General features: G+C 35.0%; 1 long non-coding RNA gene across 1 annotated transcript; it reads right to left on the reverse strand.

Moving 5' to 3' along the window:
* Positions 1-4,567: 4,567 nt before the first annotated feature.
* On the reverse strand, positions 4,568-5,725 carry LOC140177872 (uncharacterized). The gene is made up of 3 exons (XR_011869414.1): positions 5,590-5,725; positions 5,442-5,506; positions 4,568-5,068 (listed from the first exon to the last, which is right to left on the reverse strand). It is a non-coding gene; the product is annotated as an uncharacterized lncRNA (long non-coding RNA).
* Between the last annotated feature and the right edge of the window lie 363 nt (positions 5,726-6,088).

The raw sequence follows: 6,088 nt of genomic DNA on the forward strand, positions 1-6,088 counted from the left end.
TGTTTAGAAATGAAGCACGCCAATCTCTCCATGCACAAAACAAATAAATAAGGAGAAATTAGATCTCTTTGCCTGTGTCCTTTGCGAGGTTGGAAGCTATCCAATCTATTCCCATTCCAGAGGATGGAAAGATTTGAGGCCTGAACATAATGCATTACAAGCCAAATAATTAGAGAAGAAAAGCCAAAAGATTCAAGAGTGTGTTCAAGAAAATTCCAATTAACTCTATCATAAGCCTTTTCTAACTCAATCTTAAAAGCCATAGCTCCTTTTCTAGACTTGTCCGCTTAAGAAAGTGAAGAACTTCTTGGGCGACAATAATATTATCAGGTGCTCCTCTACCATGAATAAATTCTCCCTGAGTTGGGCTAACAATCTCATCTAAAAAAGGTCGTAATCTATTAATCAACACTTTAGTCACAAGCTTATAAATGACATTACAAAGACTTATTGGCTGAAAATCTTTCAATTTAGTTGGAGGATCGCACTTAGGGATAAGAACAATCAAAGTTTCCAACAAAGAATGACCTAACGTCTCCCCTAAGAATATTTTCTGAACAGTACGCCACACCTCATGACCCACCACATCCAAATATTTCTTGAAGAAAAATACTTGAAAACCATCTGACCCAGGAGCTTTGAACGAGCTCATATTATCCAGAGCTTTCTTAACCTCCAACATTGTCACTGGTTTATAAAATTATCACAAGCATCTTGGCTAAGAGTTGGCATAGGAATTTCTCCGATGCAATTAACCTCAACAGGCTCAGTAGAGCAAAAAATATTTTTGAAGAAATGAACAACCTCTCTTTGCAAAACTTCCGGATCATCAGACCAGGATCCATCACTGACAAGCAACCCATGAACTTTGTTAGATTTTCTTCCAATGATGGTTTGCATATGGAAAAAATTGGTATTTCTATCACCATACTAGACCCATTGATCTCTTGACTTCTATTACCAAAGCAACTCTTTCTGAGACAACACTAGATTATACTCAACTCTCAATTCTTCCTCTTTGTGCTTCAAAATCGGATCATCGTCAGCTTCCATTTTCTGTTGGATACAATTCAAATAAGCCTCAAATTCTCTCTTTTTAATAAAAATATTGCCAACGTCCGTAGAGTTGAATTCCAACGAAGCTTCTTGAACCCCTAGCAACTTCTTATGGATGCCAAAATCTGTACTATCCCAAGATTTTTGAACAATGGCCATGTAATCAGGATGCGTTGCCCATGCCGCTTGGAATCTAAAAGTTCGGTTTTCTTTCTTGACAAGAACTCCTTGACATCGGATAAGCAAGGGACAATGATCAGAGTGAAAACGGCTGAGAACATCAACAAATGCTTCTGGAAAAAGAAGGCGCCGTTCTATAGTACAACAAGCTCTATCCAATCTTTTTGCAATTTCTTTGTTTCCTTGAATTTTACGAAACCAAGTAAATCATCTCCCAGAGGTTGTTAGATCAAAAAGACCACAAGAATATAAAGTGCTTGCAAAGATACTACTTCGATTCGAATAGAAATTACTACCTTTTACCTCATAAACACTCAAAATATCATTAAAATCCGTTACCACCACCCATGGGTCCTTAAAGCACAAGCCAATATCAAGCAGATAACTCCATAAATCTACTCTATTAGCGGCTTGAGGGCTACCATAAACCTCACTGCAAATCCATCTTCTCCCACCACCATCAATTTCCAATGTTACACATTGATTCATAGCCCAAAGAATTTTACAAGAAAATTTTAAATTAGCAGAGAAGAACCAAATTTCTCTCTTGTGCCCAACAACATCTACAATTACTACAAGATAATAGCCTAATCTCCCCCAAAAATATTTCATAGTGTCAAACCCAATATGAGTTTCTACCAAAATAAAAAAAGTTGGTTGATATTTTCGTACCAACTACTTACAGTGCACTCGAGACATCTTATTTGACGCCCCCTTACATTCCAACTAATAACATTTAAAAGGTCACAATCCATAAAAATAAATTAAATAATTGGAATGTTTAATCATCCTACCTCACATTGATGGCCCCCTATCTCCAAGCTTCTTCTCTTGAACTTGCGCCACAGAACCATCATTTTTCTGTTGAGGTTGATTCTCCGGGTTTGTTGTTGCACCGGCTTTATCAAACTCTTTTTGTGCTTGAGAATCTATTGACAATGCTTCAATAGGTGAGTTTTGAAGCGAAATAGGATGCTGCCTTTTGTGCCTTGCTTTGAAAAAGGGAGTGCTCTGATCCTTGAAAGCCATCTATGCTGTTCCTAAAGAGTCAAGGGTGGATGAAAAATTCTTCTTTTCCTTAGCTCCCACCTTTGCATTTGATGAGGATCCATCATGCATGTTAGTAGGCCCAAGAGAAAATTTCTTACTCACCAAATTAGAACATATTGCTAGGTTGGCCTTTTTTGGTACCACTTTTGGGCCTTTACCCATTTTTCCTTGTCTTTTCTACTAATTGTAACCTATGCACCCTCTTTTGCATGAGTATCTTTATCCATGTGTGATTCTTGCAAATTATCATGTACAAGATCCGCTGCTTCATGCTTCTCCATAATTGGAATTGATATGGCATTAATTCCGAATTCCAAAGTTGAATTTTTATTTTTTACTGGGATTTGACTACCTTTTGCCGTTTTCTCGTTGTTATCCATCGAAAATAGTGACGGCAAATTTTTCTCCTTCACCGTGCTTTCCTTCTCAATGTCATTGTTGTTCTCTTTCGCACATTCTCTTGTTACATGCCCAAAGCAGCTACATTTTTCACAAATTAAATTCAAGTGCTCATATTCTATATCATACATATGACCATGAACTTGAATTATCTTTATGACTGGAAGTCCCAAGTTGATTTTCACAAATGATCTTGTATATTTTTTCCTCTTTGCAGACTTGGTGGCTAAGTCGATGCGGATTGGTTTTTCAACCATTGACGCAATCATTTTCATGACTTTCTCTTGATAGTAGTTAATGTCTAAACATGTAATCCTTATCCAAACCATGGTAGACCCAAATATGTTACCATAAACCGCAACATAACTACCAGCAATCATCCACGGTCCTCCAAGGAGAACTTTTTCTCGATCCTCCAAAAGATCAAATTTGACTAAGAAATAGCTAAAACCGACATCTAGTACCTGATGTCCTCCTTTGATTCCCCAGACACCTTTAAGCCTGTGCGTGATCGCCATATAGCTAAAATTTTTTTTAAGAACTTTGATCACGATGGCATCTTTGTAGGGCTCTGCCAATATCTCTTTGTCTCTTCCGTGAACGTCACAGTTGGTATCTCCGAGTCATCTTGCTTACCATCTACTGTAGCCATCTGATCTAATCCCTATCAAGAGAATTAGTAACCTCCAAAACTCTCTTTGCTGAAGTACCAACAATTTTATCTATGAACGATACCTTTTTACTTTGAATCTTGTTACTGTCCCCTTTAGTCTCCTCCTTTTCACTTGATGCATGCTTTTTTTGCTCTCCTTTTTATTGTTTCTGCCGACATAGCCAGCTACCTCACTATCTGCCACTCTCAAAGACTTAGACTCTCCCCATTCTCACCGCTCTCTATTTGAAAATTAGGTATTTAGGAGTACAAAAAAAATAATCAATCCAAAATTTTATTAATTTGTTATAAGAGAAATAATACTTTTTTTTCTTTTCGTACATGAAAAATAATACTTTCATCACTTAGTGCAGTTTTTCCTTTTACAAATAATATTTATTTATTGTATTTAATTATGTTCACTTTTTAATCAACAAATAAAAATATAGATAAAGATATACTGAAAAATGGTATAAATGATAAAACTCAACTTTTTTTTTTAAATATACTAACAATATATATGATTATAGTATATATTTATGATTAAAGCATGAAATCATTAAGAAGCAATTCCCATAAAATGTGGCAAACACAGAAACATTGGACCCCTGGGCCCTGGCCATAGTACACATCATTATACGAACTTATCAACTGCCAACCACTGATAAAGTTTATCGATGTCTCTCTCAAATAGTGAGTATTGCATATAATGCTTAGTGATCTAGGAAAATAACATCACTCATGTTCGATAATGTCACTCCATATATATTCACATATGATTTTTTTTTATATTATATATATTTACATAAATTTAAAAAAACTGACATTATCAAAATGAGTGACAATGTCTATTTCGGTGATCTATCAAAATACCGATAGTTCTCCAACTCCAATACCAATATATCATTTTGAAACTCTACCAAAAAACTCAAATGTTTTTTGTATTCATATCTATATCCCACAAAAAAAAAATGGCATAGACAAAGAACCCAAAAGACATTGATCTGACCGTGACAGTACGCTGTTGTAAACTTTGAATTTACATACTAAAATAACTTCGATTGCAGTAGTTAATCATGCCAAAACTGTTATTAGTTTCAGCACAATCTTTATTTCTCAGTTTTTTACGTGACCAAATACACAAAACAATGTTGGGTGAATAAAATGTTCTCATGAACTTAAAAAGCTTAAGAAAAGAAGAATAAGCAAAACAGTAACAAGAAAATTAACTAGAATGAATTCTTCTTTTCTTGTACTAATAATTCTTCAAAAGAAATATCAATAAATTTATTGTCTCTGTTCTCTACCCGTTCACGAGATTTTGCCTTGTCCAGCAAGCCCCAACTTTAAGCATCTTTATTAAATACATAGCATATTAATATAAGAGAGATTTTATAAGTAGAAGCCATGGTAACTAACTAGATAATACAAAATATCTTAGGGAAACTAAAGCATCGTTTGAATAGCATTAACATATTTCTGCAACAAAATTGAAGCAAAGATATTTATCAATTTTCTTATGATAGATTCGAATTAACAGTATACCTTCTGGTATGCTGGTGAGAGTTTAAGCTGCTATTGAAGTGAATTATAAACAAAAGCATCCTCCTTTAATCTCTTTTGCTCCAATTCAAGCTTGTATATCTATAATACTATTAGATACTCATTGATGCCATATATAGACTTGATGTGTTGATGACACAAAGGTTTGCTAGCTTCATCTTAGCCGACCTGTTAACGCAATCAATCAAAAGAAGATCTATCTGTGTTGCATAATAAAGACTTTGTTATTACAAATTTACATTGGATCTCATCAGCTTTATAACAAAAAGAGCATGTAAAAGCAAGTAGAACAATCAACAGAACTTGAAAAGATTTATGCAACTTGAGAAGAATATTATTACTAAAGCCTAATATATAATCTAAGTAAGCATAAGCTGAGTTCTTCATCACAAGAAGCCCCCCATAAATTCCTGCTATAATGTTATTAATTGTTAAGCAAAATTATGCTAAAATATAGTGCCTATACTCCCCTGCTTTTTCATAATAAAACTAATAAAATGCACCCTTTAATACCAAAGCATGAAAGAAACTCTAGAGTTACCGGATAAAATTCAGAATTAGATGTTGCAAGGCCTTCATTTTTTCATTGATCCTTCTCCTTCTTCTCTGCTCAACAAGGAAAACTACCATAAGTTTGAATGAAATCGAAACCAAGTACCACAAAAGCCACTGTAAGAATTCAGAAAAACCTTTTTTGACAAATTATGAACTTCTACTGCTCTGCTCCTCTTTGATGAACGCTTGGAAGGTACAAGATTTGTTGGAACATCTTCTGCCAAGGCTTCCACACCCTTCTACATTTAGAAATTCTCAACCAATTGTGACATTAGGCAGCGTTTGGTTTGAGAGACATAGATACTGAAACATAGACACAGGGGTACACGTTCATTGATTATTTACTGAGACACGGATTTTTAGCAGACACGGATGGACACGCAAATACACAAATACACAATTTGTGTACTGAACCAAGGGGTAAAACACAAATTTTTAGACATAGACACAATTTTTTTTATTTTTTTCAATTATGCCCTTTACAGATCTTCTTTCTTCTTCTTCCATTTTTCACGCTTTACCTCTCTCTGCAGAAGATCTTCTTCCTTTTCTCCCTCACCCCCAAACCACCATCTTCACCTTTCTCCTTTCTTTCTCCAACCAAACAACCGTCGCCTCTCTTCCTTCCCTCCT

This window comes from Arachis hypogaea, chromosome 2 (genome assembly GCF_003086295.3).
Source record: "Arachis hypogaea cultivar Tifrunner chromosome 2, arahy.Tifrunner.gnm2.J5K5, whole genome shotgun sequence".
Classification (NCBI taxonomy): domain Eukaryota; kingdom Viridiplantae; phylum Streptophyta; class Magnoliopsida; order Fabales; family Fabaceae; genus Arachis; species Arachis hypogaea.